The sequence below is a fragment of the Lutzomyia longipalpis genome, chromosome 3 (genome assembly GCF_024334085.1).
Source record: "Lutzomyia longipalpis isolate SR_M1_2022 chromosome 3, ASM2433408v1".
NCBI classification, from domain to species: Eukaryota; Metazoa; Arthropoda; class Insecta; order Diptera; family Psychodidae; genus Lutzomyia; species Lutzomyia longipalpis.
In genome coordinates this window covers 27524947-27534120 of record NC_074709.1, presented here as the reverse complement: position 1 = coordinate 27534120, position 9174 = coordinate 27524947, and the positions used below count along the sequence as shown (strand labels likewise).

The 9174-nt window shown below is 38.7% G+C and overlaps 1 protein-coding gene across 2 annotated transcripts in view; it reads right to left on the bottom strand.

Annotated features, from left to right (window-relative positions):
* The window catches only part of LOC129793571 (5-hydroxytryptamine receptor-like), a 48287-nt gene extending 39528 nt beyond the window's left edge, over nt 1-8759 (bottom strand). Inside the window, exon 1 of one of the 2 annotated variants that reach the window (XM_055833681.1) lies at nt 8171-8759. The gene's annotated coding sequence lies outside the window, so the exon portion shown is untranslated. The remainder of the gene's footprint in view (nt 1-8170) is intronic. The other variant, XM_055833683.1, reaches the window with a different exon arrangement.
* Nucleotides 8760-9174: the final 415 nt, after the last annotated feature.

Sequence of the window (9174 nt, the reverse complement as noted above, 5' to 3'; positions counted from 1 at the left end):
AGTGGGTGGCACAAAATTATGATGGCGAATCCCAATTTCTTTGGAAGCTCTTGGAGCACCAAGTATGAAAAATTATATTTTAATTATGTTTTCTCTTACAGCACAATTGCGCCCATAACTGACGGTGATGCATCGCGTTGCGAACCACTCGTTAGTTCGGCTGCCCAACAAACTTATTTTCTTAAAGTAAAGTAGATACCTTCAACGAGACACCCAAACTTGCGAAAACTTTATTGTTGCACACTATGAATGACCCAAAATCTTATCTTGAGATATCGCTGTTCGCAATTCCTTCATAAATTAATTGCTCAGGGATCACAAGATCGAGGGATTCTGATGTTGTGGGGCATAAGGGGATCTCATGAAAATCTGGGTTGATCTTGAGGGAGATCAGAAGACATTGTCGAGGCAAGGTAACAGAAAAGATACCTGCTGGGACGGAGGGAAAATTTCCATGGGAATCATCAGTCCTGTGGGATAAGGACATCTGTGGAGAAGTCTTGTGAGAACATGCTCATAAAACTCCGCAGGGCCTGACCAGCCATTCTTTCGAAGCCCTTAGCCCTCGCACATTGAATTCAAGATAATCTTAATTCTTATAATACCCCTTAAAATATTCCTATACATATGGTGTTGGTAAAGTTAGTTTAATGTAGTAAATAAGCCTTTAATCTTAAAGCATAAATTTAAAATTCCTTATTTAATGAGGTGTTGGTGTTAAAATTCATATTCCATTGCTGCACACTCTCTTTTCGTTGGGACATGAAGGGGCCTCCACGTTCATCCCCTTTTCTTTTTTTTTAATCTTTTTTGTTTTCTTTTCACAACTTATGGGTGATGTAACGTGCGAAAAAATTTTGAACTTGGCTTTCGGGAGGTTAACTTTTATTCAGTCAAAATGTCTCCAAAACGACGAAGGAAGCCGAAGAGTGTGTGCATGATATATGTTCTTTGTATGTATTTGTGTGCTACGCTTAGTTATAAATTTTCCATCCCCACAGGGAAGGGAGTTCAGTCTGAGTCCAGTCATCCTCAGAGTTCTGTCTGGTGAGATCTACGAGAGTGTCGAAGACACCGGGAGTGAATTTGTGCCTTCCCCGGAACTGCATCATCTGTGTCGGACAGCTTCCCGCCAAAAGAAGACGCCGGAAGTGGATTTGTTCCGTCCCAGGAATTGCATCAGCTGCATCGGAGAGCTTCACGCCAAGGGTTTACGCCAGGAGATTGAGGAGAGTCAGTTGGAAGATTTGGCGCATCCCACGGGCCCGAATCAGACGCAGAGGTCGGTCGTCCATTGCCGCCTGTGTCTGGACGTTAGATTGTCAGTCTTACTGGCAAGGAAAAGTGCTTTCCCCGGTCGCAAATAGCCGGAAGCGTCAGTAGGACAAGGGAAGTATTCCTCTGACGATATATTCAGGTCGCCAATTGCCTGAATCCAGCACATACGGGTTCTGTGGAAGAGCCAAAGCTCACCTGCCGGTCGTCAATTGCCGGATTTACCTGGGAACATCTTTATCGCCACCTTTGGTGCGCGGAGAAGTCTGTGGCCTGGTCGTAAATTGCCAGTGCGCACAGAAACGCTATCACACGGTTCCTCAGGTGAGCCAGATCTCAGACAGAGAGAATTGAATCACACCCACATATCCTGAGAGGAAATAGTGCATTGAGGGAGTCAACAGACAAACCCCTGAACGACGGTGGAGAGTAGAAGATCCCCGAGGGAGATCGCAGCAGCAGAAGAACCGCCGTAGATCGAAGTACCAGCAGAGGAGAATTCTATTGTGACTGAGAAGGAGAATCAAGACCCTGTAAAACTTGAGGGAAGAATAAATCAACCCCCTGAGCTAGCCGAGGGAGGGTTTTGAATCTTATAAGGGGCTAGCTAAGGGTTTGTTGCGGATGGGGTGGAATGGATGCGGTGAAAGAAAACTCCCGTGAGCTCAAACAACATACATACACATCTTGGGCACTTAAGGGGAGAAAGAGAGGAATTTGATTAGTGAAATCAGAGAAAGAAGTAACGGATGGGACGTGAGAGAGTAAATAGAATTTTCCACCTCAATGAACTGTGCAATGCCGAGGGACTAATCAGACTACAAGGCGCCTCCACTGTGAGACACCTACACACACGCTCCATATATCTTTCACTCTATACTGTCCCAGGTTGACCAAAGGCGAATCTAATGGGGTAAATGGTGAATGCAAAAGTGAACACAGGGTCACACAATGAACTCCCACCCACCCCCCCTTCATCTCACTGTCGACCCATGCTTGACAAAATTAATTAACTCCCCCCCCCCAACCTCATGCCCTTGGAGCATCACTGATCATACCCCCGCAACATGCAGTGAATATTCACCCGAAGCTATCACCCAATATTTGCACAGCTGCCCAGGTTCAGTTTACACAGCAGCTCTGAGTAATCACTCGGGGCTTTCTTTTCTACCACCACCTACCACAATTTTCTTCACATTCACCCCCTTCCCCAAACACAATTGCCCTACTCTGAGCGGGTTATACTAAACCACCCCTAAATCCTTGTATAAGACTAATCAAATGCACTGTTATAAATTCATGTAAAGGTATCATCTTTCAAGCTTTAAAGACAGAGGAAATTTTAACAAAAAAATCACTTTAAATGTGAAGTTAAACCTATTTACCCTGTTAAAAAAATTCTCCATAATAAAATCTCCCCAAAGAGAAACCACAATTTTAGTTCTTCGTTCTAATTAAAATAATTTTATGAAAATATTTTAATGCAAAAATTAATTCCTGCAGATTCTGCGAATTATGTGTTTTTCTACACGAATCACTTCGTGTGAAAATGTATTTTCTTTCATGGAGAGGAAAAACACAACTTCCTGGAAAAAAATCATACAAAATTAAGGTTCTTCTCTGAATCAATTTACATACGCTTTTGCGGTGCTTTTTTTCTGCACGCGGGATATGATGGTTTTTCTTTTAACATTGTGGCACAGCAGACAGGTGAGATTCCAATTAACTTCCCACATTTCGGAGGTATACCTTGTTACCAATTTTTGCGTTGATTTTGTGACATGTTTAATTTTTACCGACAGAAATCAATTAACTGGCTCCTGTTTGTGCATTATTTATGTACATATACATGGGAAAATTGCGTGTGAAACCACAACAGGTAGCTAAATATATATCAACTCTTCATAGTAAGATAGGAACCTATGTATCTTCGGGGGAAATAATTGCAGAATTATTAATTATAACGTCGCAGAGAAAGTGCCAAAAATTACTTTGAACACTTTGTCGTTAAACATTTATTTGCAAGTTTCAGAACATCAGCTGCAAAATCAACTTTGGCCCTAAAGTTTGGGCAGAAATTGATTTTGCTATTCTTATTTATCTTTCCAATCTCCTTGAGAAATCTCTTCTGCTTCCTGGAATGAGGAATGGGGGTTTCTTTGCTTTTCTTTCACTTTGAATAAAAAGCTGGAGTATTTTACAAAAACACGAGATGATCACACATTGTGTTTCTCACGCAATAAATATGCTGAATAAACCAATTGTGAAAAAATCTTTTTTTTGTTATTTAAAAAAGAAGAATAAAGAATGATGGGAAGTATGCAAAATATTTCAAGTGGCTTCTATTGGGAAATTTTATTAAAATCAACTTGAAAATTGAGGAAAAATCTTTAAAACAAGATTTAAGTCATTTTTAACACTTAGAGGACACGAATTTCTTACCTAAAACTTTGAGCTTAATTTTCTATTTATAAAGAAAACGTTTTTCCAGATTTTCTTTTGATCAACTTCTAGTATTTGAAGTCGGCTACACATAGATGTAAAATTTATAAAGATAAGTTGAATAGATTGTAATCTATGGCGGCTTAAAAAAGTCCAATTGGCAGCAATTACCACTTTTGTCCTCCAAGTGCTAAAGAGAATATATTAATAGGTGGCGTTAGTTGTTAGCTCAAGTTAAATCAAGATGGCGCTAAGAGTGCTACTCTTATTGATTTTTTACTTATTCTTCTACTTTTATGATTTTTAACTTGATTTTTAATAAATAAAAGCAAATTAAAAATATATTTTCTTTAGGCCTGATGAAGGGGTTAATTTTTCTTGATGCTATCTATTGTACTTATAATTATTTTAAATATTTTCAAAATTTCTTTAAATGTTTCTGAAATTTCCCTTTTATAATTTTCCTTAAATTTATTCTTCTTTAAATTTCCTTCCAAGTCTCCAGAATATTTTTCAACTCTTAAGAATTCGAAAAATTAAAAATTCTTCTCAACACAGTCACAGAACTTTCAGTATATTACCTACAATTTCACCATGCAGAACGCATCCTTAAAGTCACAAGAATGTTCTCGTGAGTTACTTTCTAAGATTTTTTCTTTAATACTTCTCTTCATAAGACTCATTGAGCTTTCCCTTTGCGAAAAATCTTTGACTTTTTTCTCTCATCAAGAATTCCAATCAATTGAGTGCCTGCGGGTGAACCCAACCCTGGCCTTTGGTAGAAGAGCTCGTGGCAGAAATGCTTGAAATTCATTAGCTTGGGAGCGAGAGAAACCAGCGCATAGCTTCAGGTGAAACAGGTGGGTGATATAAAGTTTTTATAGGTGCTGAAGAAGTGCTTCTGACGGCCATTTGATATGGAATCGTGAAAAAAAAGTTCTGCAAACTGTTTGCACGACCAATTTTGCTTTCGTTCTCTCTCTGTTTCCCCATGGCTCCACCAGAAACCCATAGAAATATGTCCGCACGTTAGTTTCTCATTAAAACTTTTACTCCGCACAATTTTCTCCAAATATAAATGTTGCAAAAATATCACCATTATTTTGCTACACGCTTGCCAATTTCGAGCACATGCGTTGCGTGCGGGGGGAGGTGGGAAGCCGTGGCGGAGAATTTGTCTCAACAAACAGAATCTCAGTTAGAAAATTAATATTTGGTTAGGATGGGGAGTGGTTACGATGCTTGGAGTGCCAGTTAAAATCACATCAAAGTCATTTTCGTGTGCGAATAAATTACAATTTTCATCACTTTCGCTCACCCGCAGCCTTTTCCGTTTTCTTCCTCCCTCACACACGAATGGGGATTTTCCAAGCCACCTTTTTGCCTTTTACTTTGCAAATTGTGTTGTGGTGGGTGCTTCTGAATCCGTGCCAGATGCGGAGGCCAATTTTCTTCCTATTTTTCGTCCACACAAATTGATGAAAGAAAAACACGGAAGTTTCATCCCCCATCACCCACTCAATCCCACACCCCCATCTCTTCTCCTCCTGAGTAACCACAATTCCTTTAGAGAACTATGAGAAGTCACATTTCGGTTTATTTAGACACGATTTCCGGCGCAGCTGCTAATGTAAACCACACCACACTTCTGTCAGCATTACTTTTGCAAAATAATATATATACATAATCATGCTCTCTATGCTATATGTAATGTGGAATTTTGTACTCTTTGGTAATCTCCTTGTTAAGGAGAGTAAAGGAGGAGGAGGAAAGTCGTGTGGATGAGAGTCAAAAGGCCGCCCCATTCGTCTCTCATGTCAAACGCACAAGAATAAAGATAATAATCGGGATGTTTTGTGATCTTTGGTCTCTTCCTTCCATTTTAGCAATAATATGTGGTGGTACCAAGCTCATGTGGGGGAGGATGGAAATGTACTTCAAACGAAAATGTAAAACACAAAGTGTCTGTCGCATGAATTTCCCACATTTAGCCAATTTACACACTGCAGGGTGATTTTCCACCCAACTCTCCTTCCCCATTCTCTTCATTTTCAACTATATATGAGAATGGGACCATTGCCGCAGTCAATGAGGCTAGTAAAATGGTTAGAATGGAAAGCTCATGGATAGTGCTGATTATGAAATTTCCCAGAGCTGTGTATTGTATGAAGAGGGTATTGGTACGTTGAGGGTGAAATTCAAAATAATCGATTTTACAAAGAGCTTGAGAACCTTTAGAAATGTTCTGAAATAATTGCATCGAGGATTAATTGAATTTCATCCAGAGTGCAGGAAGGGGGTGCATTATTTGGGAACATTTTCAAATTGAACTTTACCCAGGAAAGCTCCAATAAATACTCTTTTCTAACGTGAAATTTCAATAGTTTGTGGATATTTTAGTAATTTTCTGAAAGTTTTGAAAATTATTTTTATGGATTAGATTAATTTTAGTGAAGTTTTGCTGAAGCTTTGAAAAAGCTCAGAAAATTGTGATTTTACAGTGATGTAGAGGTAAAGTTTTCTGTAAAGTTTTAGGGTAGATAAGGGATGATATCGAAATTTTGGAAATTCGGGAACTTTCAAGAGCGATTTTCGAGTCAATTTTGAAACAAAAAATTAGAAATTGGCTTGCACTCTCGTTAAATGGCCAAATACTAATAAGAATTCAGTAGATACTTTCGATTTAGAAAATATATTTTAGTGTTCAAAAAAATTACTAGAAATTCTCACATTTTGACAATTTTGTTCCTGTAGAGTTTCCAAAATTTCGAGACCATCCCTTAATTATTTAAAAGTTAAGCTTCGTTTTTAGAGTTTTGAATTATTTACTTAAAAAGTTTTGATGAGCTTTGGCAATTTTTTCTTTGAAGATTTTTCCTAAATTACTGATTTAGAAAAATATTCAATAGAAAAATAAGTTTTCATTTACTTGTAAAGATAAATAAAATTTAAATAAAACTATAAAATTTTATGCGCCTCACTGCAAATTCACGAGGAAAATATTAAGGAAATAAACTTTTCTTTGAACTTTCCCCTAGAATTAAGTAACCTCACTTCAGAAGTCCCAAATTACAGTCAGGTATTGGTTAACGTCGCATGGGATATTCTCTTTCCACCCATTAATAATAATGAGTGGAAAGAGTATATCCCATGCGACGTTAATCAATACCTGACTGTAAGTCAAGAAAATAGATTTAATTTTAATCTCATCGCTGGAAAATGAATGAAATTGGAATTAAAACATTCCTGCAGTTCTTCCATTAAAAAAGGTTAATTTTTTTCTCTTTTGTAGGACAAATTCTTTTCATAAATTTGTAAATGAGTATTATGGGAAATTCTTTGATCTCTCTCTCTCTCTTCAGGGAGTTTCATCTCTTTTGTGAAATTTTGCATGCAAATTGAATTCATTCACAGAATATGGATTAATTAACAAATTGATTAAATATTTATGATCCCTAAGTGAGTCCCCATCAAAGCTTCTCGTGCATTAAAATTGTGTATACATCAATGTATGGGTGTTATGAGTGGGTTTAATCACAAACTGTGACCAATATGAGGTCACCACAAAAATCACGCAGAGATTGAAAAATTCACGTGGGTCGACATAATGTTTAAAAAGTCTTTTATTACAGTTTTCGTTTTTCTTTTTTTCCTTCTCAGCGTGACACACCCCTTTTCTCACCCTTTTTTTCGGGTAAATATCTAATTTTCCCACAGCCTACACACAGAGCATGGGTATGGGGCTGATATCTATTATGCAGAACAAGGACGTGTCAGATGGGAAAGAAGTCTTTTGAGTTAATTGTTAATTGTGGAGGTAAATGAAGCAAATTAATTTGCTTCTCTTCCTCTGGCAGAAGGTGCTCCAATTAGGGGTATTTTTTTTTTTACTTAAATAAGTTTTGCGGGCAGTTGTGCTTTTATAAATAGGTGGAGGAGAAACACTTTGAACTTCATGAAACAATAAATTTTCCACTAGATAGTTTTTCTCACTCAATTCAAAGAGTGAGACCCATTTGGTGGAAGAAACGAGCATATCAGCACTTTTTCCACACTTTAATTATTGTGCTTTTGAGCGGAAAACTCATTCATGAGTTTTCTCGCTTTGGGTTCGTATTTTTTTCCACCCCCTCATCGCAAAGAGAGAATTTCTTGAGGATTTTTTTTCGTGAGGTGTGAAGAAGGTGTTTTCACCTGAGCTGTGTTGGGTTTTTTTTCGGGTGGGGTGTGTGAGGGGGGTATAACCTCTCGGTAAGCACAGGATGTTGGAGCTTCTTCAGTGTAATTGATCGAAATGAATTAACGTGCGGGGATTATTCGGGTGGATTAGTGGAGTCTTTAGAGTGGATTTTCTTGACTTTGTCAATCACTCGAGCGTTTTACTGAAAACATCTCTTCACATTGTACCCCCCAAGATTAATCCCGGTAGATTTGATGACTTGAGAAGTTTTACCTTGCTGGGAACACCAATGTCTGTAATCCACATTGAATGAGGTTGGATTTTTCGCGCTACTGATGCACATGGTTTGAAATGCACAAGTTGGGCACAAATTCATTCACAAGAGCACCTGTCGAGTATACCACCGTCTGCACTTGACATTAAATCCACCTGATGGTACCCTCTGGAAATCCCCTTCCGGTGGGATAAGCACCCAAACACTGTCCTGTCATACAGTGAGGAAAAAAAGCTCTTCGACTGCACAATTTTCCTGCTTTTTTTCCTCTTTTCTTTTTGGTTTCACACGCCCACAAAACACTTCATTCCATCACATTTTCACACCACGACATGCATGGAATTTTTCACGCTGCTGATGAATCCCAAATAGACATAATTTTGCCACACTCCCTGCCAAAAAAGGGAAGAAAAGTCGAGGATGTGGCAGAGGGATGAAATTATCTATATCAATGTTAGTCTCAAGCAAGCTAGGAGGATGATATTATTATGTTTGTGGGAAGGGCAAAATATTCACGTCTGATTTCACTGTGAAATGCAACAACTGGGCACTGAGGGTTCCGTACGCTGCCACAGCAACACCCCGACTGAAGGTAGTCTCACCGGGAGCTACTTCAGTGATCCTCAGCATCTCTGACCACTGTGAAAATGGGGAAATTTCCAGCGCACGCGTACTCCCAATACTTTCCACACACGACCACCCACTCCTGCTTTTTCTCTCCAATTTTCTCCACATTCTCCTCACATTGCCCCCAAACATCTCATCCCATCAGTTCCCATCATATACACGCGAGGAGAATCCTCTCAAGAGACCAATAATCTTCATTACACTGGACCACTGCCGACGGAGGAAGTCAGAGGAGGAAAATTAAAAGTTTTCTAGAAGTGCAATCAGGGCTTTAATTACCACTGTTGCCATACGCTGTTCTGAATTTGTGAACAGCCAACAATGAGAAACTTTCTCCTCATGCCACACAAAAAAGATTCTCACGTAATGTTCAATG